At 41.3% G+C, this 27,715-nt stretch overlaps 1 protein-coding gene across 7 annotated transcripts in view; it reads right to left on the reverse strand.

Annotated features, from left to right (window-relative positions):
* Positions 1-27,715, reverse strand: part of TNC (tenascin C) — a 114,966-nt gene that overhangs the window by 54,757 nt on the left and 32,494 nt on the right. For 2 of the 7 annotated variants that reach the window (XM_080402280.1, XM_080402277.1), the window contains exon 1: positions 17,300-17,590. The exons of 2 other annotated variants lie outside the window; for them this stretch is intronic. The gene's annotated coding sequence lies outside the window, so the exon portion shown is untranslated. Of the gene's footprint in view, positions 1-17,299; positions 17,595-27,715 lie in introns of those variants that run through there. 3 more of the 7 variants (XM_080402282.1, XM_080402281.1, XM_080402283.1) reach the window with 3 other exon arrangements.

Below are 27,715 nucleotides of genomic sequence, written 5' to 3' on the forward strand. Positions count from 1 at the left end.
AAAGGCTCATATTTCAAAGCCATCAGCATGACAGTGCCACAAAAGGGGAAGGAATAATAACCCGCTGAAGCCAACATCCATAAAAATGTGAAAGAGCTATGGTAAATTCTGAACGATAAGCATAAAAGAAACCCCATGAGAGACTAAACCTTGTGTCGTACAGTGACTATTTTGAGTTAAATTAGCATGATTACTCCATTATAAACTACTTTGTTTCAAAAGTTTTGTACTCTTAGCCATGGAAAATCTCTCTAGGTCTATCCTTGTTCGGGATCTCAGAGACAGAACAGACCTTTCCAAACTAAACAACAGAATTGGCTGCTTTTCAAAGCAGAACAAAAGTTCAGAGATCAGAGGTGGTCTTCTTCCAGTATCAGTAACACCTTTGATCAATAGAGTATTAAATATAATGAGCAAGTCTCATGAATTAAATGAAAAATTAGAGTCAGCTGGCAGAGATACTGCTGGGAGAAAATGACTGATGAAAACATACAATAATTAAACAGAAGTGAAAAGCAGATCATGCATTGAGGTGCCTGCAATAACAGGATATTGAGCTCAACAACCAAGTTTCATAGTCCTAAAGATTTTGGTTTAAGTTTCTTAGGAATTACCTGACTGATGATTAGAAAAGCAAAGAAATTCTGCCTGAACATACTACTGCTGCTTTTGCTACTCCATCAGGAGCAAAGGAGCAAGAACTCAGAGGAGAGCCAGGCGTGTGGAAATGGCACTGTGCTGGGACTGGTGAGGTCTGAGATCGTTCTTAATTTCTGACATGAGTTTAGCCAAGTCAATTATCATTCTGATTCCTAATAAGTCTGTGGGAGATTTGCACACTAAAAAAAGTGCAAATAACTAAATTGCCTCTTTTTATGTTTCCAATTGCTCCTCTAGAGAGACTTTACTTCATGTGAAAGTCTCCCTGTGAAAAAACTTTCCCTGCTCTCCATTTTTCTGCCTAAGCTCTATGATCTTCATGCTAGATGCTGTCTCTGAACACTTTTACATACCACCTATATTAGAGGAAGCCTCAAGCATGTTAAATAGTGGCCAGGTGGCTACAGTTCTTAATAAGGTTTAATTACAGTCACCTTCTAAATAAGCCACAGATAGAGAGTAGACACGATTGATGGTGAAAAGAGCAAACGAGATCCCTTTGGGAATTATTCAATCTGGCCAGAGCAGAGCTGCTCTGAAACAACCACCACGTTGTTTAAGGCTGCTGGGTATAAGATACTCTTGTTAAGGCCATACCTAGGCAATTATTTATAGAATAAACTCAATGCTTCCTTTGGAGCCATTCCAGAGGCCGGCTACCATTGGCGGAAATGAAATAACAAGCCTGGTTTTAACATTATTAAAAGAAGATTAGTCGTATGGAAATGCTTTGTGCTACTGTAAGGAGATTTCTATTTCAGGTGGGGGTGTTTTGCACAGTAATGCAGAGCAGTAAACAATGTGGCAGAACCCACACACCTTCTGCTCACCCTTCTGCCCGGGCACAGCTCCTGTGGGATGCACCAGGGCCACTGCCCCTTGACGTACCTCCTGCAGGTAACTTCAGAGACAGCCTGCTGTCCCTTAAAGAAACATAAAGGCACAGCATGCATTGTAACATGATGCTCCCATAACTGCTTGAACACTCAATTAATCAAAACAATCATGAAAATCAGTGGGGAAACCTCAAGAACAAGGGTTTGCAACATCTGTTGTCTCACAGACAGGTAGCACAAGTGTTATGCAGAATTCACATTTACAGGATCAGAGCCTGAGGAAATGACATCTGCTGAACCCTGGAATATCCCAGCTTCTCTTCACTTGTGCCAGAGCTGTATGGCTATTTAAACACAGTTGTTTATAGGAGAAGCATCCAAAGCGGTATTACGCAGTAGTTACATATAACCAACTAGACTCAGGAAGAGACTCATATTAAACACAGGAATCAAAAGTTCTTAAGCACTCATTTTTGGTATCATCAGAATAAATAAAGTTATCCAAGTTCAAAATGAATGAAGATAATTGCTGTGTGGCTTAGATGAATAACGCAGAATTAATCAGACCATGCTCATAACTTGGTGTTTGATCTCGCATACTTTTAAATTTGCATAATTAGAAACAAATAATACATCTCAGTCTGAGTTACAGATGTGTTGTCTTCCAGCACGCTAATGACTGTGGATAACATGGTTTATACCAAATCACCAGCTTGTGACTTGATAGGATCTTGCCATTTCAGTTAATTTTACTTCAACAACTTCAGAAGCCTTTCCTGCCTTCTCTTGGGTACGCTGAGGTCTCTGCTGATATACCTTAACCAGCAAAAGCGTGCCAGGGTGGAAGCTGCACTGCTCTTCACGCCCTCCTCTTCATTCACAGGAGCGATGCAAGTGGTGTCTTTACACCCAGACGGAGATTTCAAAGCGACTGGCTAGAAATCCACATACTTCCTGAGAAGTGCCTACAAAAAGGATAGATAGCCTAAGGATATCGATGCTGTTCAGTATTAGCTGCTAGAGACCCTGAGAGCATCGAGACAGTACAATGGTGTCAATTCTGATTTATTAGGCAGGGATGTGTACCGCCTTCTGGCAAAGGGTTAGTTTTGGGAGTGCTGTGTGTGACCCCACCAGCATTCCCAGAGTCAGCTCCTGGCTGCCAAGGCTCCCGGCACCCAACAAAACCAAGACAGACAATGGGAGCTGTGAGCGAAAACCAGACTTGCTCCACGACTGCAAACCTGTGCCAGGGTTGACTGGTTCCAGGAGGGCAATGGCCCAAAGGCACAGTCCAGCCAGCAGCGTTGGAGTGCACAGCCGGCTATTGGAGACCAGGAAAATCTGCCTCCTGGGCTGAATTTCCATACACGTTTAATCCCAGGGACTGAGGAAGACATTGGCAAAGCATATGCCCTGCCGAACGGAGGCAAATAAAGCACTTTGCTGCCAGCGGAGCCTAACATTTATTTTGGGTGTGCGATGGAGTCTGAATTCATGTGATAGAGTAATCCTGTCGATGAGGTCATGTGTTCCTCTGAAGGGGCTTCTTTGTACCCTGGGTTAGTTAGCAACGCTTTTTCTGTTATCAAGCATCTGATTAAACTCACAAAAGAAGGGTCTTTAAAAAAACAAAACACAAAAAAACCACAACAGTCTCAGGCAGAAGTGAGAAGTGAATAAATAAATTGTTGGGGTTTTTTCTTTTCGGTTTATACAACAGGAAAAGGGAAAGAGGAGTAAGATGGGAAAGGGGCACAAGAAAGGGGTTCATTGTTCTCAGATGACAGAACAAAGGTCTTAATCTATTTTCAAATTTTCTACAGAGCCCAGTCCTGTGACAGATACTAGTTATACACAACTGTGTGCATAATTCCACCTTGAAGGATCACAGTGCGCTATACAAATAGCACAAGCCTCCCAGAAGTGATCCTATCCCTCTCGCTGCTGGAGCGACACAGTGCCTACCTTCTGCAGTAGTGAAATCCTTTACCAAAACACTGGGCCTTTGTTCCTTAACAGGGGTGGTAAATTAAAATGTGTCCCTGTTTTTTATTTGCCTTGAAGAAAGACTTGGCCCTTTGGATGAGAATATTTTTCATCCTGCAGTTCAGACTTTTGTAATGCTCTGTGGTACCCCTTACCATGTGGCAGGAACACCAGCTCAGCTCTGGCAGCAGGGGAAGAGTGACTTATAACTAAATCATTACTAATTTCCCTTGCAGGACACACACCCAAGGTCAGGTTAGATTGTGAAGTCTAAAAGCAGCAAAGCTCGAGCTCTTTTGTACTGATTTATCTGCAAGCACTGAAAGACACATAATCAGTAAGATACCTGCTGTCAAATACCTGTACTCATTAGAATGACGTTATTTCAGATTAGTTATTTGATGGCATCAGTGATCCCCTCTACTAGAAAGCAAAAAATTCATTCAATCCCTCTCATTCTGGATTATCTCATTCAGTATTTCCCTGTCCTCTCACTGGATATCTGAGCCACCAAACAGATTGGCTTTATGAAAACAGCACTACAAAAGAAACGTGACCAAATTACACTAAAGTAACAGGTCCAACTGGTTGAAAGTGTTTTCACAACATATTTTTCATTTGATTCTGAAAACTCAGCAAGAATAAAACGTAGTCAGCAGCATTTCAGGAGTTCCCTTTCTGAAGAAAAAATTCCAGCCTACTCTGAAAAACTTTTCTGAGGAAATCTTTGAAACCAGTAATTTTCCTGCTATGGCTTGCATTGAACGAAGTGGCCTTTCTGAAAGAATAACCACTTCAATCACATCTTCAGCCTCCTTTTTCTAAGAAAACACAGAGCAGCCTGACTTCAAATACTAAGTTAAAAGTATTATGGCAGTGAAACTACAGTGCTTTGCTCTCCTTCATCCCAGGGCAGGAGGAGAAAGAGAATTAATCTTACATTCATTTACACCTCTAAAAGTGCAGAGATGTGCCTGTGGGGAAGTAAGACATGTCAATGCATTTGAAAATACCATCGGACACCAAACTGAATTTTCAGATAGCAAAATACTACAAAAAATAGTGGTCCAAAAGCAAATGAGCTTTTTATTGATGGCTGGCTTATTGTGCAATTACCTTCCTGTTTTCCTACCACCCTTGAGGACACCGGTTCTTCTGTTTGCAAGGCAGGTTCTGCCTATTCTACAAAAAAAGTATCGTAACTACAGATAAACAACACTTCCCACCACCACCACCCTCCAGCATGTTTGGCTGGAAACCCTCTTGGCTCAAGATGTGAAACAAACAGCTTGAAAGACTGGGAAAAGAGGAGAAAGAACTGGGGAGGGGCGGGTGGGGGAAGCAGAGGAGACAGATCCTGAGATTTCTGTTTTCTAATTTGATTGTACCATTCTGGAGTATCAGCCAACTTCACTTTCTCTTTTCCGATCGAGCATGTCAGACCAGCTGGTGAATATGACCTGTGGCACTCCAGTGATTCACAGTGGCTAAAAATATGTCTCTGTATTACTTTTTTAAACCCCCAGTTTTTGTTTGAGGCAATATAAGGATAAGATCATGTAAAAAGGATGCTGCTGGATGAGTTCAGGGGAATAGCGCAAGCAGCAGTAGGCTGGCTGAGGTAATGTCTCACATGGTTTGTGTTGCTGCTTCTTTCTGCCTTAGAGGTGCAAAGCCCAGGAAATTAAAATGCTGCATCTGTAAAATGCACACATTTTTTTTACAAATTAGATTTATTCCTTTTATTATGTGAAGAGGTGAAACTCTGAATGCTGAGCTGATAAAGCCAAACAAATGTTCATTTGCAGTAATTTTATTATTATTATTATTTTTTAATATCTAGTGCAGCTGACATTTGCAACAGTGGTTTGTATGTTGGTGTGATTTGGGTCCTGCTACTTAGGCAACATAAGAAAAGGGGCAAATATCTTCCAGATTTGTCCTACAGGGACATGTGGAAGATGATGGCAGGCAAGGGAGCATGCAGCTCACTGCTGCTCTACCGCAGAGCCCTGGTTTGTGGTGCTGTGAGGATGGATCTTTTTGAAAATTAAAGACACTTCTTTATGAAAACTGGAAATACAAACCACCAGATGGACTCACCAGGGAGTCTACTGCTGACTGATGGGAAAACCAAAATGGAAATAAAGCTTGAGATGAACTGAAATACAGGGCAGCTGAAGAATATGTTCTCCTGGGCGTTATAGTAGAATGGAGTGGTGAGGCATAGACCATTACCTTAAAGTACCATTGCAAAGTGAGAAATGATCAGCTCTCCCACTGAAGGGATTTCCCAGGGCCATAAAAACGATGTCTCAACAGGAATTGAGACAAAAGCTTCCCAACCAAGGGTCTGCCACATTCGAATCTTCTGAACTATAATGAGAGAAATGAAGCTAAATAGAGCTGGCTTGCTAGGGCTGGATGTGGAGTTCCCACAGAACCATGTGCTCTCGGCAGAGGCTCCAGAAAGTGCTCACAACCTTGGGATTAATAGTCTGGTCTCATGGTTAGAGCTGGGGACTGAAACTCAGGCATCCTGCACTGAAATTATTTTATAAATTGTCTGGTATGTCTCAGTTTATCCACTGGTAAAACCTTACAGAGGGAACTTATGTCCCAGTGAATTAGGTACTCCAAGGACCCCTAGGAAAGGCACTGTTAAATCCTCATTTCCATAATTAAACATCTTCCTGAAGGGTCCTATAAAATTGCCAGAAAATACGTAGATAAAAAGCCAAGAACTAGACTGTTACCTCCTGCAATGTAAAGGAGAAAAAGAAACACAGATAGGGTAGTGTCTTTTGCACTGAGGAAGAAAGTCTGACCAGAGATGTGTAGCCTGAGTGCAGACAGCTCCATGACTGTTTGAAATTCTAGGGTAACAGTAGAAAATTGAAGACTTATTCTGAAGCCAAAATGTAGGACGTGCCAAGCCAATTACTAGAATAAGATGAATCCATGAAAATAAATGATAAGGTTCACAAAACCCACAGAGAAACACCGGAAAATTTGAGAAAAATCTGCAACTGAAACAAAATATACAGGTCCAGCTAATTATCTTATAACTACAGAATGCCCTTTCATCTATAACGGCCTCCAGACATTTTGTGAAATCAGAGGAGTCATTCATACACACATTGTTCCTCCATGACGAGCTGTGTGCACTGTTGTGTAGTAACGTTACACAGCTGAAGTGATTCATACTTTCAGCAAGGAAGGAAAGAATACTACTACATCGAGCTCAAACTGCAGAAAGATTTTTATACAAGCCACAAGAGGCAGACAAGTTATTTTATGGGACATGTTATTCAAAGCTGTTACATAAAAAAGAGAAATAGAATTGAAGAGGTAACTATGGGACACTTAGCACCAACCCCATCTGGTCTAGCTCCCAGTGACTGAGACGAGGCACAAGTTAACAGGGAATTCAGTCTGTCCTTGGCACTTGTTTTTTTGTTAAGAACTCAGAGGCTTGAGCATCAATTTCTGGAAACGGGAACTCAGAAAAGAGAAACAAAACAAGCAGGTCAGTGGGGTGCTTTTGAGCTGCATTCAGACTCATGGCAGGGTGCACAGCAATCAGCCAAGTAGAGCAATTTGCTACAAACTTGAGAGAGAAAAGGGAAAGGGGAAAAAAAAAAAAAAGACAGGACTATGCATCTGCTAAATACTCTTTTTCTCCCATCTGCAAAGCAATCTCTATTCTTACTGTAGCTTTCAGAGCTGGAAGAAAAAAGCCACTAGCAGATACAGCCTAGACAAAACCAGTGGGTTAGAAACAGCAGGACCCATCAGTGATGTGCACAGCAACAAAGACAATGAATGGATTCAGAAAAACTGTCGCTGTTCTAAAAACAGAACTATAGAAATAGGTCATCTCAGAAGGACTCTGTGGAAAGCAGAAGGGATGTGTTTGCACGGTCCTTTTGCTTAGCTTCCCACTGAAACCCCGGTTTGTATTTCCAGCACAGAAGTGAGTTTTACCCATTAGTGTCTGAAGACACACGTAGAAGTCTGGACTGTTAAATGTGGAATTGAATCAGGTCCATAGCAGAGCTGCCACAGACACTGAAGCCTATATTACTGCCTTTTCCAGTATAAAAAAAACCCTTTCAGAGCAAAAGCAACCTTTGTGCATAATCTCACAGCAGAAATCACTCTTGCCTCCTAAGTATGTACTGTACCTTTTAATAAAGCCTTTCCTAATAGCAAAAGCATTCACTTGGTCTCTTGGCTTTTTCCTCCTCATAGCGAAGACGCAGAGCTGGAAAAGATCTATGGTTTTCTAAACTTGTCTTTGGAAAGTTTCTTTGCCAAGTTACACTTTGTCAGGAGCTCATTATTTTCTGGGTAGACACTAGAGACCTCACTTCGAATTATTTTGAGGGCTTTGCTGATGCAGTTTCAAACTATGAGGTTTGTGTGCTTTTTTGCATGAATCACAGCAACTTATGTTCATTCCGCAAACAAAGCTCTGCTTCATTTCCAGATGCTTCTCCACAGTATTTCTTCTAAAGCTACCTATAGGTTTTCCAGAGCTCAACTCACTAGGTTCTAGATGGTTTTGTGATGAGATGGGAAGAGCAGAAATTCAGGAATTCTGAATTTTCTTCCCACGCCTTTCACACTGAGCAAGACTTTCTGAGAACAAAGCAGCAGCCAGTTCTGGAGGTGGGAGCTTAGACAATCTCATTTGTCTCTAGAATTCACAACTGAGGTATCATTTTCTACAGATAACGAGAGTTAAGAAACGAATCATCAATACTCTTGGTAAATACAATATGAATAGGTGAATAAATAGGTGATCTTATATTAAAAGCAGATGCCAAATGAATAAATTTACCAAAAATATTGGTGATAAATATGCAGTAGAAAATAGGATCTTTGCATTTCTAAGAGTCATGAACCATTGACATATTGAACAAACACACAGCGTGCAAGTGAATAGCTAAGCACACCGAGACAGCATTGCTTTGTATAACATCTCCAATGAAACTGTTTTTTAAACTTCTGGAGTTCAGAAGCAAGAGGTTAGCCAAAATTTTACTGTATACACGCAGCATCGCACTTTTCCATATTTAAACTGATTTTAGCCAAAGGAATGTCACATTCAGAGGCAAGTGGTAAGGAATTCTTGTGTTTTAATGACTTTGCTATATATAAAGGCACAAGTAATTTGCACATATATTGGCCTGCAATAAAAAAAAGTGTTTAAGTAGTATGAAATGCTACAGATAATACTGGTCAGCAGGGAGCAGGATGCTTTCAGAATTCACTGTGGTTATTTGCATGAAGCTTATAATTTGACTTTGATTTCACCATATACTTATTCAAGCACTGAAAATTACATCCCTAAAAACGTCTCAGAACTCGTAACAGCCTGTACTATTCTTGGTGATCAGGATTATTATTATTTGCCTCCTGTCATTAGCAGACTTTGGCCATGATTTTAAAAGAAGCTGGGGAAATGTATGGGTAATCTTTCATTAGATAATTATTTGATTTAAAACCAATTATTAGTTTACTTGGGCTGCTTTTCCTCCCCGCCAGAGCTCCTCTGTCCTTGGTACTAGCATCCAAAAAGTGCCGGAATGTGCACATTTTTCAAACTCCCCAGACCACAGAAGGAGTTCCTTGAAACCTGACTTCCAGTAACAGCCCCCAGGCTAGATATCTGCTTGACCTAGTTCTGTCAGATGTGGGAGCATCAGGAATTTGCCTCTTCAGCAATCTAGGGTAGGGTAGCAAACTCTTAGTAGAGCTAAATATATAATGAAGAGTGAAGATGGAGTGAAATCAACCATGGCTTGGCAAGGCAAAATAAAATATAAATTAGATTCACAACATGTGAAACAAATTGGGTGCAAGGCATTTGGAAAAAGAGAGGAGATTGTTTCTAAAGAGTCCAGTCTGAGGATTTCTTTCAGTTCTCTGATGTAAAACAGAGGCGCTTATGTAACGTAATGGAAAATACAACCATATACACAGCCCTGAGCAAGTGATTAGTCACAATGGTGACGGAACTCAGACAAAAATATGCACTGCTGCTTCAAATGTCAACAAATTGGGCACTGTTACACTAATGGGAGACTTGAGAGACCTCCAACAGCAACACTTTGACCTCGTTCTCGTAACCCACAGTGACTTGAGACCTGTCTGTGCTAAAGTCTTAGCTGACAGCAATTTGAGCCCTGGAATAAAAGAAGGGATGTGGAACTCAATTATCCAGCAATAGATCTCCAGTGAAATCAATGCAATTGTGTCACATGAGAATTTGGCTGGCAGCCTCTGAAGTCTGCGTAGGAGAAAACCATCCCCTCAGAAACGCAAGCTGAAGCGAAGCATAGAAAGAATAATGTAGACAATGAGGGCTATGCATGAAAAATGCTTGGTGTAGTCTAATTTCCCCTCTGTCAGACTGGTTTTATCCCCCTGCTACTCCATAAGCAGTACTTGTGACCTATATGAGCACAAACCCAATCAGATCAGGCCAAGGCATCCTCTGCGGAAAAAAATTTCTGTACTATATAATTAAGACAATGTCAAGCAGGTATGCTATATGCATATTCAACATCTCATATCAAAGTGAAATAGTAATTGCTCACGTTAGCAGAAAAAGCTTTCTCCCCAGGTGAAATTGCTGAAGTTAGACACTGTAGACTGAATTTTTATTTACACTGAGACTCCCCTTTTTTGTCAGTCTAGTAGGGCGTACTAATAGGCTATTAGGATATTAGGATTATAGGATAAATTTATAGGAATTGCACTTACATCAAGCGTGGGGTTTATGTATATACGCAGAAACAAACACAGTTAAGAGTTCTTGCACATGTTCTGAGCAACATAAATAGTACAAAAGAGAGTCAGGCTACAACCTGGAAAGTACTGTATTACTTCAGGATCGGCTCCCTTTTCCTGTAGATGAGATTTCACCCATTTGAATAGCGCCAGTAGAACCAGTAGTAACGTGGAAAGGTAATTGCACCCAAATCTAGAGGGATCCCAATCAAAGCCAATGAACTCTGTGTCCAGACTGAGCTTCCTCAGCACTGACACGGCATTACAGTACCAGAAGCATGGGTCTTCTGAGAACAGAGATGGGGCAGTGACACTGAGTTCCCAGAGACACAAGAGCCCTGGCATCGTGCCTGGTGATGGAGAAAGCGTGGATAGGCACACGTAGCTGGCTGGTAGTAAACCATATTTCCTTGCTTCCGACAGCAACCCCGTCAAGTCCTAGTGTACTACTACTAAGGCAAATAAACATCATATGAAATAATGGCCTGAGAATGACAAATAAACTACAAATAATACTAATGCATTTCAGAATGACACTCTCTCTAGGTTCTGCATTCTTACATCAGACCTGGAACTGCAGCACTTGTAGTGCTGGATTACTGTGATTGACTTGCTAACCTGTAAAGTGTATTAAGTCTACACCATAATTAACACTTGGCAGTGGAAATATAAATTCCCTGGCTTGTAGATGGTATATCCTCCTATAAACACTTCACTTGGCCACCAAACTGGAAAAATAGATAGGACATTCATAAGGAGAGCTCACCATGGGAAATGCCAGCATTTTTTCCTGGAAACTATTTACATTGCCAAAATGCTTCAATAAGAAAAATTATCTGAGACCTTTCCCTTAATATGCGTCCTGTTCTTATTTGGCTCTCAGTCTACAGTGTGCAGCATTCATTCCGAGTCAGACTTGAATTACTGTCGTACAAGCAATGCAGGAGGGAAGTACAAGTCACAAGTAAAGGAAAAATATGCATTACACTACATCTCACTAAGAAGAACAGTTTGCCTCCACATCACAAGCTACCTTTATATCTTTCTTGGCATAGACCTTGGTCCCACAGCACAGGGAAACTCTTTAGGAGGATTCAACACACCCAAAAGAGGCTGGCTTCTCAAAAGGCGCAGTAATAACAAAGAACCAGCACAAAGTCGACACTGAGCAACTTTTGGACACCTAACGAACTGGCTTCTGAGAAAATGAGATCATGACGGTCCAAGAAGGGAGATAACCACTAAGGTCTTGTCCTGCAATTTACAACACATACTGAAAGCTAACTTTTCCTGTCCGAATAAAGGCTTTTCATCAAATCAAAAAGGCAGAAAACCACAGTCACAAGAGTGCTCAGCTCACAGCTGGCTCTCCCACCTGCCAGCCCTGCATCTTGTCTTTGAGACAAGACCAAAACTGATGAGCAAAATCTGTCTGTTCCCAGCTCTTCTAATTTCTTGGAAATGAAAAGTGAATTCTTTCCTTGGAAACAATTTATTTATTTTTTTTTAATCCCTTTCCAGCAGGTATTCCTTCATTGTGGAAATAACTGTTTAGCTAGGTCTGATGGGCACACAGGGAAAGAGTTTAATTTTCATGTACACTCAGAAAAAGGTATTTACATCCCCTTTGAGCCTGGTGCTGTCAGAATGGTGTAGAAGAGCATAAATTTAAAGAACCACCAAGAAAGACAGTTTAGATTAATATTACAGTTAATATCCTAATCCCATAAGAAAATTAGCATTTGTAATTTTAGGCTTATGAGCGTATCTTGTTCTGGTGCATCTGGGTCTAAGGCACAGACAAATGCTCCAATACTTAGCTGAGGCAAAGTCATTGCAGTGGAATTTCCCTGGGCACCCGGCTTCAGACCCCTCTGAGTACCTTGGCCAATATCTACACACAGTCGATGCTATGGCCTGGCACAGGGAAGAGGCAGGCTGCTACAATAGACATTTGTTGTGCTTATGATTCAAGCGATCATTTTTAAAATCTGTATTAAAGACTTCTGTTCTGCTACCCTGCACTTTCTACTTAATTACTAAAAAAAATATGTTTTCTAAGCATGAAACAATATCATATTTGTCAAGAGTTTGGAAACCGAGCATTTATATGAATTTAAGAAAGCTTCCTTTCTCTTCCCTGGGCGGTTCTGGTTATGGGGAAAGAGCTTTCTGTGTGAGTAATCTTCCTAAGTAGGAAGCAGAGCTCCCCTATTGCTAGGGAAGAATGGACCTCCAGTAGGCTAATATGTGATGGATGACTGAATGCAAACTTGGCAACGTTGTTCTCCGCTACCCAAAGAATACAAAATGCCACAGGCTATTCGTACACAGGGACTCTCTAGTTGGAAGTTCTGAAAACTTGGCAACATCCCCACCTTAGTTTAATTGAAACTACAGTGGCAAGACAATTAAGGATGTGAATTTGGGGAAATTTCTCGCAACAAGATCAACTCAGGATGAATTTGTCTTTGGTGATTGGGTCGTACACAAGCCACACAAAAACATAAATGGAAAGGTATTCTCACTGACTCCACAGCCGGAGCAGCAAAGTCTCGCATTTGTTTATAGGGGTACTTTGTGGGATATAATGTATATTAACTAGCATTCTTTAATGTCTACATCTAGATACACCCACTGAAGGTATAGGAGGGCTTTTTTTGTCATTTTGTCAGCAACAGGATATGCAGTACAAGGGCACAGGGTTGGGGGTGGGTGTGCATACAGAGAGAAACCATGCACATAGAAAGCCAGTAAAATATTACCTAAAGGCCATGTCTAGTTATAAGGGCATGTATATCATTCCAGTCTATGTTAAAAAGAGACACAAAGTTATTCAGACTTTGTCCTTCTAGCAGAAGGATCCCTATTATGTTCCTCCTTTCAATGCCCAAACACCTTCTGCTGGATCCAGAGACACCTCTCATCAGGCAGAATCCCACCCCTGCTCCTCCTCCCCAGCCTGCCCACCCCACACAGCGCAGTTACATCATACAGCGAAAGATTTCACTAGCTGGAAGAATGCCTGGTTTTTAACTTTTCCCACATGTGGAAGGCATTTAACTTCAGCTCAGACTGGAGAGGGTCGAACGCACGAGTGGACACTGTGCACTGCGTTGGGGGAAGTTTCACACTTGTATAAACCCCAGAGCTCAGTCAAAACTGAGACAGCTCAAGACTGCCTCTTGGGGTTGTTAGTTTTCCTTCTTTCCGGTAGTCCCATTCCTCAAAGAACTGCCTGCTTCCTTCTTTTTTTCTCTTCCCTACACAAAGAACTTTTTTGAACAGCTAATAATAGCAATTGTAAGTCCTTTGTGGCAGAGAGCATCACTTATTACATCTATTCACTCTTTCTAATACAATGTGGCCCTAAAATGCTGTACCAATAGTAACATCATCAACTTCTAATAAACTCCTACACAAAACCAACAGAAGCCACAGACAGCAAGTCCACTTACAGATCAATCAGTTTAATGAATTAAATCCAATTAAAATCAGAAGTGATCTGTATACATCCCTTATTTTTCAGCTCTTGACCTTATGTTGTCGAAGTTACGATGTTTCCTTGAACTTGCAGGCTAGGAATCCTGCAATTGCTTGCACTAGTTTTGCACATTTCTGAGCCAGGGCGATGATAAAAATATTTGCTCAGTTCACTCTGGTTGCTGTCTTTCTTGGTTTCTTATTTCAGTAACAATGATTATTCTGCAATATTACATCAGCAAATCCTTTAAAACTACTAAGGTTAGTGATTATATTTTACAGTAGCTTCAGACTTCTATGGTTTATAACCACGGGTTTTGAAGACAGAGATCAGTCTTTGGGAAGGGTGTGCTAAATCCACACCAGAAGTTAAGTCTGAGAAAGCGCCTGTTGGTAAATCAGAGCACAATTTTAATGCCCAGTATCTCAAACTGTCACAGTTCAAAACAAATACCTTTTTATTATTGGAAAGCTGAGATTTCTAACTTTCCAGTGATGTAAATCAGCCCTTCCTAAGCCTAGAGTTTTATGAGACACTGGACCTTAAAACTGTCAATAGCCCTTCAGCTTAGCAGACTGTGATGGCACGTGTCCAAGGATGAATATATCAAGTCACAGGCTTCAAATTAGAGTAATTTTTAACCATTCTGAATGTCTCATGTTTCAATGTCTGTCACACAGGTAGGACAGCTAAATGTGCAGCTGCTAACAAAGCAGGCAGCAGCCTCTGCATTTATGCTTGCTTCCAAATGTAATATCCAGCCCGGGCAGATCCCAGGGCACACTAATGGAAACAGCCAGCTAGATGAACACTGTTTCTCTCTTACAGATTTGCCAATATGGGACAACCATTCACACCAGACAACTCTTACACAATCCAGCACCCTTCATTGCTACTTAGCACCACTCAAGCCTCTGAACACAGCCTGCAAAGCTAGATGAACAGAGGTACTGTTGTGTTGTACTAGGAAAACAGCAGAGAACTGCACAAGCAGGTTTAGTATTTCAAATGGTTTTACCAGAACAGATTAAAGGGTTAAAGCTCTGGCTCTGAAGCAACATCACTGTTTCAAATGCACACTTGCTTCTCAGCTCTGCTTCACTCCTGAAAAGGATGAGAAAATCCCAAGAAGCACAGACTCTGCCATCTAATCTCATTTTCTTATCAAAAAGTGAAACAATACTCAAGAACAAACTTTGACAGTCTCTTTATAGCAAGTCAGAACACCTTCATGCATAAATAGTCTTTGGCTTTTTTTAGATATTTTGTAAAAAGCAGTATATGAAAAATAAGCCACCTGATGTGAGCTTCAAACACTTTTGGAAATGCGGTTCTAGAAACATGATAGTTATAAGTGAGTACAGAAGAGAAACAAGCCACTCTTCAAGAACTGGGACAAAAAAAAAAGGGGGGGGGTGGAGAATAAATTTACATTAACAGAAGCTCTCCAGCTAACAGTTACTCATAATTTTGTGGAGCACTTTTTGGCCTGAGTTTAGGGATATTCCCAATAAGTTCTACCTTCATTAAGCATCATTATTTCAACAGGAGAGCTGGATCTGGTTGGTTCTCTTTTCATACACCTATCACCACATCTACCTGGGTGAGCTTCCTTGAGCAGAATATCAGCTCCCTCTCCAAATGAGACATGACACCCTGATCTGCAGGCTGTCTGCTTTTCAGCAGATCCTTTGGCTCTTCTACAGCTTTGGAAACACTGATAAAGTAACTGTGGTTATAGGATTAAGGACTGGAACTTGCAAAAAATTTCCTCTGGGCTGAAAGGAGCCAGAGGATAAAATTAATGAGCAAAAAATATGCTAAACGAATGGCAATTTGCTGAGGATAGTGACTGTGATAGGATCAGTGACAGCGGGGCCAAGCAGTCCCCTGTACAGCATCCCTCTCAGCTGCTCATCACCCTGCTCAGTTCAGATGCCCCTCCTTTCCTGAGTGATGGTGCAGAAGCATAGCACCTGCAAAGGGGATGCACCGGGAACACCTCGATAACTCTTCCAAGTACTTTCAAAATTCAGTGCCAGGGAAGGTGAACTGCAGATAGAGAGGTTCTCTTCTTTTGGCTAAACAATGCCATTTGATCAAATATTTTCTCCTGAGCTCCCAACAACAGTAATAAAAACCCCTAAAGACAACATAACACACTTCTGCAAGCCTTCTTGGGATCCAAAGGACTGTTGCTAGCCCCCACTGTCCAACTTACTCTCAGACTACAGCACCCTTAGGATTTCATAGGCAAATGCACAACACTGGCATAATAAAACAAAACTCCACTCATAACATTCATCAGGAAGAGTGTAAAAGGAATTCCCATTATTTAAGACAACTGAAAAAAAAAAATGAACCAGGAGAGAAAAACACAAGAGCTTGTCAATAAGGCTTTTACCCATTCTATAGGATCGCACGCACATCATTGGTTTCTATTCTTTTCACAAAGGAAAATTTGATAAATACCTTTATTAGGCCTTTTAATGTTATAACATCTCTTCTGTGCAAGAGGGCATGCCACCACCATTTCAATCTGAACATATCTTTCTCCTGCATAGTATGATACAAACTTTTCAGAAGTTCAGAATAACTACCAAAACCTCCATGTCCTAGTAGCCAGATTGCAAATCAGGTAGGGAAAACTCTGCAAAGGTGATGCAACACAAAGTTTTGAGTAAGTGGGCTTAACTCCTAAATGAACCTAAGTACGAACACCTTCTCCCAGTCAGCTCCTCTATTTTAAGCCAGCTTGAGCCTAACCGGTAAGTGCAGACACAGTCATGCAGAAAATCTCAGCGCACAAGGGAGCAAGTAGTTAAGACACACTGTAAGGCAAGTGTCTCCATTTTTCCATGATGGAGAATTTCACCCTCCCGCTCCCCAGAACCACCCATTTAAGTACTGGTAATAAGATACCAGTTGGATCTTCCTTTGTCTTTTGCTCCCCACCACAGACTAAGGTTACCTCACTTTTACAAGAAGCTGGAGCCCAGTGGGGGCGGGGAGGAAGGTGACAAAGGCTTCAGTGCAAATAAGTGTGCGGACAGCAAACTCAAAAGGAAAAGGGCCTGACCAAGTCATACACAACAGCATCGGAGGCAGCGTTACCTGGGAGGTGTAGGAACTGCAAGTGGGTTTAGTGTGGTACACGAGGGAAGGATGGAGAAAACATTTCTATTACTTCAGTAGCCAAGAGGAAAACCTAGTTTGGATTTTCCATCCTTCCTGTCAATCAGGTTTCTGTCTGTCTGTGTGTAGATGTCCAGCATTCAACTACCTCATCCTTCCTTCATTCATTGGATCGGATTGATGTCACCGAGACATTTCTTGCATTACTATTACACCGGACAATAAAGACAAACCAGACAGGCATGCTCCAATTCAAAAAAATTCCCTAATAAGATTCCTGACAATCCAAACTGACAGTCATAACTATGAGGGTCATGACAGAATGCCGTGATATTGCAAGCTGGTGTGGGAGAAAAGCTCCTGATTTTTTAATTCAGGAAGGAAGCAGACTTACCTTACAGCCTCTGACAGAGATTAGATCCCGCTGTGAGCCACCTCCATGAAATAAATATGATGTTAAAGTCAGATATCAGGTTCTGACTTGGTTGCCGTCCTGTCAAAACTCAGAGAAGTTGCGCTGTCTAATTTTGCCTGTGAGTGTGTGAAAGGCAGAAGCGTTTGACAGTAAGGCAAACTGGTCAGAGCAGCCAGATTCTGCTGGGTTTATATAGCTGAGCTGCAAATCCTGATCCTTGGCTCATTCCACTGTAATAGGACGCCTGAAGGCATTTTTTTCGGTTTTGCTTTAAAGGAACAGCCTCTCTCTTTGGCTTAGCTTCTGAAAGACACACAGGCACACTCACATACACACACTGTCATACACAGGCACACACACAGACAAAAAGAATTTGCATGCAACTTATGGCTAAAGAAGGAAACCCCTGAACCATTCAAAAAGAAAGTCAGCTCAGGGCAAATGACTCAGAAAGCAGAATATTTTCCTTGCAGCATCAGCAGAGTACATTATCAGGAGTTTTAATCCCCTCATCCTCATCATTTTAACATTGCGAAAGGGTAGCAAACTTGAATAAAATCAGAGGAATCACGAGCAGGATTTCAATTCCAGAAACTCCTACAGAATATAATGGGTCTTATGTGCAGTTAGTGTAAATTCACCCCACTCTGCTGGAATCGGCTACAATATTCAGATTCACTCAAGCTGACGATCTGGCAAATCCCCGTATTTTCAAGCTTGTGATCTCCTTTGTGTCCCTTCACACTCCTCCTGCTCTCTCAAGAGCCATAAGGAGAAGAGTGGAGAAATCAAGGGAGAAGTCTAGTGGGCAAAGTTCTAGCCTGATTCTTTGTGGGGAAAAAAAAAAAAAAAGATAAAAAGATAAAAAAAGAAAAAAGAAGATATAAAAGCCTGAAGAGAATAACACAGGAGGGATTCCCTTCCTTCTCAGATCTGATAAAAAGAGATTACGTGGTTGTGTGTGTAAAGATAATTTAACCACTTTTGTGAAGCTTACAGTTTCTCAGTCATTGCATTCTCCCCCGCTTCCCAGCCCAGAGCTATCAGTAACACACAGAGGGCTCATCTGGGACCTTTTCCAGGGGTGTCTGTTAATCTCTGAGTGCCCTCCAACCTTGGGCTTGTGGCAAAGGGTGGAGAACACAGACAAAGGATTCTCGTTAACACTGATTTCCCTCCTACCTGATACTGAAAGTCTGCTTCTTCCCTGCCTACACCCCAGCCCACTGTTGATATGGTTTTCATATGGGTTTTGTTGTTGGCAGGTGGGTGGTGGCACAGGGGGAGAAAGGAAGGTTAATCTTTAACTTGTGGGTCTGTCTTCTAGGATAAAGGGTGAAATCGCTCTTCTGTTTGATGATTTAGAAAGCAAGATTTATCCAAACACCTCTGAAGACAATGAAAACATAAAACACTACTCAGCGATCTCAAGGGGCTATGGGACAGCCGAGTAGGAAAGTATGGGATCCTAGTCAGGAACAAGGATGCTCATACAGATAAAAATTGATTGCCTGGGCCTTTCTGATCATGTTTCTTTCTGAATGTCTCTCCTCCCAGCTGGCATTTCCCAGGCTCTGTGGACTCGTACACTACTTTCAAGATTTCCTCCTTTTCGCTGCTTCACATGCACAGTGCTACCAGGGAGGTTTGGCCCATCGTACACATTTAGGAAAGGATGGGAGAATTCCTCACATTGAAATTCTGAATAACCATTTTAGAATCATTATTCTGGAGATCATAAAAAGCGGAGCTCTTTTCCTCACTGAATGCTTAATTTTCTTTGCTGTGGCTTTCACACAGAACATTGAACCCATGTGTCTATTCGCTTTTGTCTAATAATATCACTGAGCTCACACTGAGCTCCTTTCCTAGCATGACACAAATTTTAGTCCTTTCCAAATAGCTGCTGATGAAAAAAAAACAACAAAAAAGACCTTGCAGAAGTTCTACAAATTATTTTTGCAAACAGATCCCACTTCTCCAACCAATTGCAGAGTGTTCAAAAACCAGCAAGATCAAAAGTTTCAGTAAAATTAGGGATGCATCACTATCAGTCATTGATGAAAACCCATTTTTGATTTCTGTGTTAATTTTTTGGCATGCTGTGTTTCATAACAGTCATGCCCTAAGAGAAGAAACAAGCCTCCTTTGCAGCAAGGGTCAGAAACACTAACTAATCCCTGGTAAATCAGATCCGCAGTTGCTGATTTCTTAAAAATAAATCTTGTTCTGGACATCTCTACCAATCTCAAAGGCTATGGGGTTACTGCACACAGCCACTAGTAAGCCTCCAATTTTGTGTGCAGTTCTTCCCAGAATACTCTCAAGATGCTCCTGTTGCCAGCCTCCATTAGCTCTCCCCCAATTATATAGTCCTGTGAAATTAAATTAAAACATGTACTCAACGCCAAAAACTGCATGTGAGATGGAACACAATTTTCCAATAAAATCTGATGGGACTCAGGAAGATGGTGCCTCATACAATGAAGTGTTTGCTGTCTCTTACTTCAATAGTCCTTTCACAGAGATTTGCAAAACACTTTATTTCGTCGTCCATGCCCGCAAGTCTAAACAAGGTAGTTAAAGCTTGGGTGCAAACTGTGGAAAGCAACTTGCAGGATTTGGTTTTGGTGCATTTGCTAATACCAGCTTTTCTGCCAGCAGTTGTTGAATCAAAATTTAAACAGGATTTTTCTTCAATAATTCTCCTCCCACTTACCTGACTTTAAAAAAATAGTCCAAGATGAATTTCAGGTAAGAGTTCAGGCGTGTTCTTGTTTTATCTTTTGGGGCTCACCCATCGTTAATCATACTCTGTGGCAAGCACTGAATGATACACTGAGTCAGAAGCAAATGATAACATGAAAGAACAGGGAAAGTGTAGTGTAATCAGAAAGATAGCTTTAGGTTGTGGTCTCTAACAGGCAGGACTAAAACTGGATTGCATGCCCTACAGAATCTTCTTTCATTAGATAAATGTGGAGAGAAAATTCCATTAGATAAATGTGGAGAGAAAATTCACTCCAGAGAAATCAAAGCTACACTGAAAAAAGGAAAAAAAAAGAGGGGGGGAGGGGGGGGATACATAAATATTTTCCATCCAAACTGCTGGTGACACAGAATGACTTTTTTTTTTTTTTTTTTTTTTTATGAAAGGAACAGGGAGTAATTAAATGAATTAAATGAATACTGAACTTCACACTCAAGTTTGTTGCTGTGTTTTCATGCGCTTACACACTAATATTAGGGATGAAATTCCAATATGTACAGAAGATCCTACCAGACAGACAAATCTAAAAGTATCTCGATATTTATGAAAGCATAAAAGAGACCAACTAATTGTTTCAGAAAATATTAGTGAATTGCAAAAAGCATGCTCATTACTACCGTGGGACAAAGTTGTTACAGCACAGGTAATGACAGTTCCAATTTAATACCTGTGTTGGTTCACCTCCTCCTAGGAGTACTTTGTAGCAGCATAGCTGAGAGAGTGAAAGTTGCCCTGGATGCAAAGATGTGAAGACAGGGCATTAACACTGCTGTTAGCGTAGCCTGGGAAGTCTTTTGCCACAAACATGGTGCAGCCGATTTCAATAACATGCAGATGGGAATGCAGCGAGCAACTGGAATATAAATTCCAAAACATAAATGGCCAGATTATATTGCTTTGGGGCAGGGAAACAGATACTTGATTTGCACAATTTTAGGAGCCAGGAGAAGTATTCCGTGCCTGTGGCTGGAAGGAAGGGCATTTCTCATAGGAAAATAATGTTTGAGTAGGACTGTGCTCAAAAGCAGCACCCAAGAGCGCAGCACGGAGACAGCCAAGCCTGCCAACTTCAGAAACTACTAGTTCATCCAGTGAAATACATTCTGCTGAAGACAGCTTATCTTACTTAATGTTAAGAGGGAGATGAAACACCAAGATTTAATGAGAGACTATAATATCACAGGGTTGATCCTTAAGGAGACATGGCTTCAAAGACCCTTTCTGTGCTCCGTTCTCATGACTGCTGCTTTTGGGTCATGTAATTTCCAAAGTATAACCTTAATAGATGCACAAACTGAAGGTACAAGTTTGCAGTTGCTGCACAGATGAGGGCTACTGAGAACTTCAGTGGAATTGACTGCACATGTGAAGACAGTAAAATTGAAGTTCCGTAATGTCCATTAAGATAGTAAATATCAGACCAAACAAAATTACAAAAATGTACTTGTCAGTTTTGGAATTTTTAAGAGATGATCTCCAAAAAGGAAAAGAAAAATTTCCTCTATTATTTCAGTTTATTACCATTATTATTGTCAGGACACTTGCCAAGGGTTGCATTCATTCCCTAAACAAGGAAATAGGAAGCAGCTGTGTGAGAGCAGACCCCCTGGGCTGGGGTACTGCCTGCACGCAGGAAGACACTTGTGACAGAAAACCATTTAGCCTTTCCTTAACTGCTCTTGAAGAGCTAAGTATGTCTTGGCAGTATTTGCATGACCTGGAAAGACCACAAGCTTAATCATAAACAAGAGGTGATTGAGCAAATATTGGTGTTTAATAAAGTTGTTTCAAACTCTTTTATCACATTAGTGAAAAGCAGCTGTGTGCCTGTTGAGGGATGTGCTAGAGCGGAGCCAGCTGACATGGGTGTTAAAGCAAGGGCTGCCATGCTCTGAAAAGATGACCTCGCTCATCTCTTCCCCTGATCTATAAAATAAATGTCCTTTGCAAGGCAGACGTGAACACACCAGTAACACACACTAGACAAGACTGTTAGTGATATCACAAACATTTACAAAGACAATCTAGATAGCACTATGCAAAAAATTCACTCCAGAGAAATCAAAGCTTCACTGAAAAAAGGAAAAAAAAAAAGGGGGGGGGGGGGGGGGAAGATACATAATTTTTTTCCATCCAAACTGCTGGTGTCAGACCCTGTGACACAGAATGACTTCTCATGTTCATAAATATCCTTGGCTGTTATTATATTTGCAGTAGGCTTTATTAGTAGCTTATGAGACAAAATATGGGTTTCTTATGTATCAAGGTAGGAAAAGCAACAAGGAAGATGACAACAAATTGCTCAGGACTGAGTGAGAAAGTGAAGCTCTGGACATGGGATGACACAAAGCTTTTATCAACATGTTAACATTATTCACAGGGGGTTAATCCACAGATGACACAGGGAAAGTAACTCAACTTCTGTAAAGGTTTATACCATGCCACATCAATCCTGAGTGCTTGAGTTCATAAAAATACTTGAGCACGGGCTTCTATTCATTGCTAAATGCTTATGTGCGCTTTACTGTAATCATGTTTTTAAGATTATTGATGTCAAAATTACACCTAATCACGTTAAATACACCCTCAAAAGCCTTGCAGGAACACTATCTGTACTGAAGCTTAAGTAAAGAAAACAGCAATGCAAAAGTCCATAGCGCTTATCCATTCTATATGAATCATGCTCAGATGTAACAATAACCATTATTAGTATATGCCCTACAGTAATTAGAATTCCTAATGCTAATAAAGACTGAAAGTGGGTAGTTATACAGCAGAAATAGACATGAGCACACCTAAGTATCTTTTTGTTAGAGAACATGACGCGATTTCACCCAACTGTCACGCCAAGGGGGCTGGCAGCCTGCATTACCCATGGGATTGCTCTACCTCAACACCCTCTCAGATAGAGGTGGGGTCACCTCATGAACATGGCAGTTGAAGAATGTAGCTCTCCACAGAGAGTGATAGCAATGTTCCCTTGGTCTCTAGCTTGATATATCAAGTATGGGGGTTTTTATAAGAATCTACCTTAATTTGGGGTGGGAATTTGATGGCACTTGCTACCCAAACATCTTTATTTATGCCACGTTACCACCACCCATACTCCTCCTCCACACCCCAGCAAAACAGCTGTGGACACTCCATAATCTCCGATGCCCTCCTGGACTGAAGGGCCCTGCAGTAAAGGGTGTCTGAAAGAAACACTTCCCCAAGTGACATGTTGCTCCCAAAAACCATGTTCAGTCACAGAGGACATCCCAGTTGGTCAGCAGAAATGGACCGCTCACCTGGCATCAGCATGAGACTGCCTCTGCAGGAATGTACGCCTCTCACATGGACTTGTCTTCGTTTGCTGCTACTAATGGTGAGATCTACTTACTTAAGAAAAAGGAGAATGAAAATTTAACAAGAAGATCTTCTGGTACCCAAATACTTCCCTAAATGGTTCTAATTAGTGTGAGTCGTGCTGTGCTGTAATTGAAAGACAGAAAAATGGTTTCAAGAGTTTAAGTAATATTTAGTCCCAACTGCACATTTCATCTAAAAATGTCAAAGCACTTACACAGGAAAAGGAGACGGGACTTAAAGGCAATGTAGTCTTTCCCCAGGGCACAATAAACTACACCAAAACCCATATAGTTTTGTAAAACAATGGTAAAGAGTATAGTACTTTTTTTTTGAAGGGGAACTACACCAAAATTAACTGTGATGTCAGTAGCGGAATGAGAAATCAAAGACAGTGTTTGAGACTTTCTAATACCCAGCCAGAAGCCTACATGACAAATGTGACATTTTTCAGCAAGACATATGCAAGGACACAGCACCTTGGTTCTGTCATAATTTCTGCCTTAGGATGAAAGCCTCTGTTCTGAGGAAACAGTGAACAGTTCTTTCCTAAGAGAGGAGGAGGGGGAATACAGCTCAGTTGAGTTATTCAGGCTTCAGGTGATGCTGTCCATTAGTCTAAAGCTGTACCTGCCCTCGTTAGCTGTTTAACAGGTAACCCCTAACAAATACACACATGCACCACCCCCACCCACCCCCAGCATAACAAAAAAGAAACTTTATGAGGATTTGGATCCTTGGAGTTGGAGGAGGTAGGTTTGATAGTCACTGTGCAGTGATTAATTGTTGCTAATCGGAGAGCGAAGACCCGTTGGCTGTCAAGGTAATCACGTCCAACTTTTGAAACAGAAAGCTGGTTGCAACGGCTCTTAGCCCTAAAACAAAACCCGGATACAGGAAGACACTGCAGGAAAAGCTTCAGTTATATACCCACTGGAAGTTAAATAAAAGCCACAGTTTAGGCACATTTATACACATACCATGCATATCGTCACCGGCATTCCTGTGAGTGAAAGTAAGCAAGCGTATGGACAAAAGACCCACCTGAGGATATGCAGATATACTGTGTCTGTCTTGCACAGTTTGACTGGTTTTTAAGAAGACAGTCCTGATCCACGGACATAAGAGAGAGGGGAAATAACATCTCTATTCAAAGCACCCCGATAAGAGAGGAAGAGACCTGTTTGTCTGTCCTTTGAGTCAAGAAGAAACGCCAACCTCCCCCAAAACCTCCAAACCTTGGAGGAAAGCGGTCTGTCCAAGTACTAAAAATCTCGAGCTGTGGTTCTGAAGAGGGGAAGCATCCCAAAACAACTAAAAACTACCTCTTTGTGCTGGCCTTGGACACTTAACGTCTCCAGCCTTCAAAGCATATCCTAAAATTGTTTTAAACTAATAAATCACGGTCACAGATTAACAGATAGGGATATTTAACCTCTCCATCCAGCTTTTTGGGTCACGGTCACAGATTAACAGATAGGGATATTTAACCTCTCCATCCAGCTTTTTGGGGATGAGCAGCAGATAAGGCATCAGGGAAAGGTGGGAATCTGGCTGATGAAGAACTGACCATTTGCTTTGTAATTCATAGGCTCTGCAATGAGCTGCGAGTTGAAAGGTTTGCTGACATAGTAAAAGACATAAGGCAGACAGCAGGGCTGTGCGACCTGCACAGTGTTTGTACAGACCAGCCAAGTGCTCGAGCGTGAGTTGGAGCTAATCTGTTCGTTTTCAAGGAAGAACTAACTCTGGATGTTGAACCTCGGGTTCAAGAGCGATATCCCAGGAGCAGAGAGGGGGGGAGGCTGGTAGGTGCGATAGACACATATCCTTGAAATATAATTCTGGCTTCCACAAGTGCAAACAAAGGGGGGTTTACAGCTACATTTGCCTAATTCTTGCTTCACTTCTTGATAATTTAACAAGAAACATGGTCAAGGAAAAGCAGACGTGAGAATTTCCACTTGACTCTCCAGCTCCCATTTCGCTGATTTTTAGTGAAAAGTGCTAATTAGTGTCTCCCTCTCCTTTGTGGTTTTTTTTCTTTTTTTCTCAGAATTGCCCCTGACCAGCTGGCATCTCATATCTGAGTTGACAAAGACTGTCGAGGACCAGCTGGGTGATTAATCCCCCATCACTCACAAGAGTCCTCAGAAACGTCCTGCCTGATCTAGCCGTCCATCACCAGTTTGCACCCAGGTATGAAGAGACAGTAGCAGCACCCTACCGGCCCAGTTCCTGGGGCTGCCCATGGTACCCCAGACATCTACGGACACAACAAAGCAATGGGGAAAGGGAGAGGTGATGCTGGCTCTTCGCAGAGCTCTGACCCTGTTTGTATGGCCGTGAGGGGGAACACAAGCTCCTTCTGCTCACCCCTCGCTGCGCTGTGTCACCAGCGAGGTCACATATAAAAGCAGAGCGAAGGAGCAGAGGGGGCCGTTCCCCCCTTTGCCTTTTTCCCAGCGTTTCCGCTAGAAGCCCGTACACCTCTCCTCATATCCTGCATTTGGCTGCTTCTGGGACCAAAGGGAAACCTCAAAGCAGATGGGATTTAGCTTACTTACATTCTCTATAGCTAACTCAGATTTTATGAAACACAGCTGTAATCCCAGACTTCTTCAAATGCATTAGCTCACTTCTTACGTTGCTTCTGTATCTTTAGAAATCCAGGCTTAGCAATAATTTTGAGCCAAAAAAAAAAAAAAAAAGAAAAAAAAAGTTACTTTGTCAGAAGCATCTAAGCCATGAATTTAACAAAAAAATGCAAGTCTGTAACCGAGGCTTCACCAGTCCTTTTTATTTTCTAGTCCTTCACAACTTTAACAGGGCAGCATAGTCCACCCTTGACTGAGACTTGAGTCCATCAAATAACACTGCAGAAGCAAAATATATGTTAGAGTAAGACAGGGATAATACATAACTGACTTCCCTTACACCAAGTCCCTTTCCTGAATTCTCTAAAACGTGGCACACCCAGTCATCTCATAAGTTTGGGGCTCTCAACACCCACAACAGAAGGGCAAATTCGATTTAAACCTTCTCTCTTGCTCATACCCATCTTTCTCAGCTCAGATAGAAGACTGTCTCCCTTTCAGGGCTAGCAAACAAGGCAAACCTTCCACAACAGAATAATCCAAATTGTGCTGCATTGAAATAAGGTGACTTGCAACCTATTTCTGTGACAGCACAACAATAGGTATCACATATGCAGCTTTTATTCCGAGTACAATTCTTTCATCCCCATGCTTTTGGAGTGCAAATTGTATGACAGTATTGTGCAAATACTCCTCCAAAACTTCATTTACAAAACTGAAGTTACTTGAAGGCACAAGTTCAAGTCACAAAAGAACAGACTTTTTTGGTTTTCCCTATCAGTATCAATAATTTAATAATACCTATGTTTTCAAGACAGAGCAGAAAAGTCTTGTTGCTGTGTACAGGGGTAAATTCAACTTCTTGATTATCACAAACAAATGGCATTCACTGTCTGTAATAAGGAATGCATAGAAGCACACAACTGAAACGATCTAACCAAGGAAAAAAAGAGTTCCTGCTATAGGTCTCTGCTTTAATCTGTCATCCCCAAAATAGTCATGGTTTTATCAGAGTGCTGTTAGGTTTCTCTCATCTAAAGCAATTTTTAGGGCAAACATTTGCATTATGAGCTTTTTTTCTACTGCTGTTGTTTTAAACTGCATTTCTTCTGGCCAAGGCAACATCTCCCACAAGGCTGAATTCTAAAACTGATGCCTGGAGAACAGAGAGGGGACTCAGAACCTACACAGGTATCAAATTCCAAATATTTTCTTTCTTCTTTAAAAGCTTTTTACAGACACCATTATGCAATGAGGATTAGAAGTACTCATGTAACAGCCAGTGCTTTAGTATCCCAAAACGATCATGTCCAAGATTACTCATTACAGTTAGGAAGTGATTCCATTTTGTAAAGCCAACAAAAGATACTCCATGTCATGAATTCCAGTCAATTATGGCCAAGTTTAGCCCATGTCCTCCTACTGTACTTTTCCACAACTTCAACATGGTAACTGCTACACAGTCAAGTTTGTATCACACTACTTGTTGCTAAATAAAAATAAAATATATATATAAAAAGATCTCTGTGGTAGGAAACTCAGAATTCAACACATCAAGCATCTTGGATTTTAACTTGGCATTTGGCCAAGGCACAGAAGCACTTATGGACTTTACACATATTTCTCTGATAATATTAAGTCTCCTCTTTGTATTTTCTTCTCTTTTTTTTCTTCTTTTTT

This window comes from Falco punctatus (genome assembly GCF_963210335.1).
Source record: "Falco punctatus genome assembly, chromosome: 9".
Lineage (NCBI taxonomy): Eukaryota > Metazoa > Chordata > Aves > Falconiformes > Falconidae > Falco > Falco punctatus.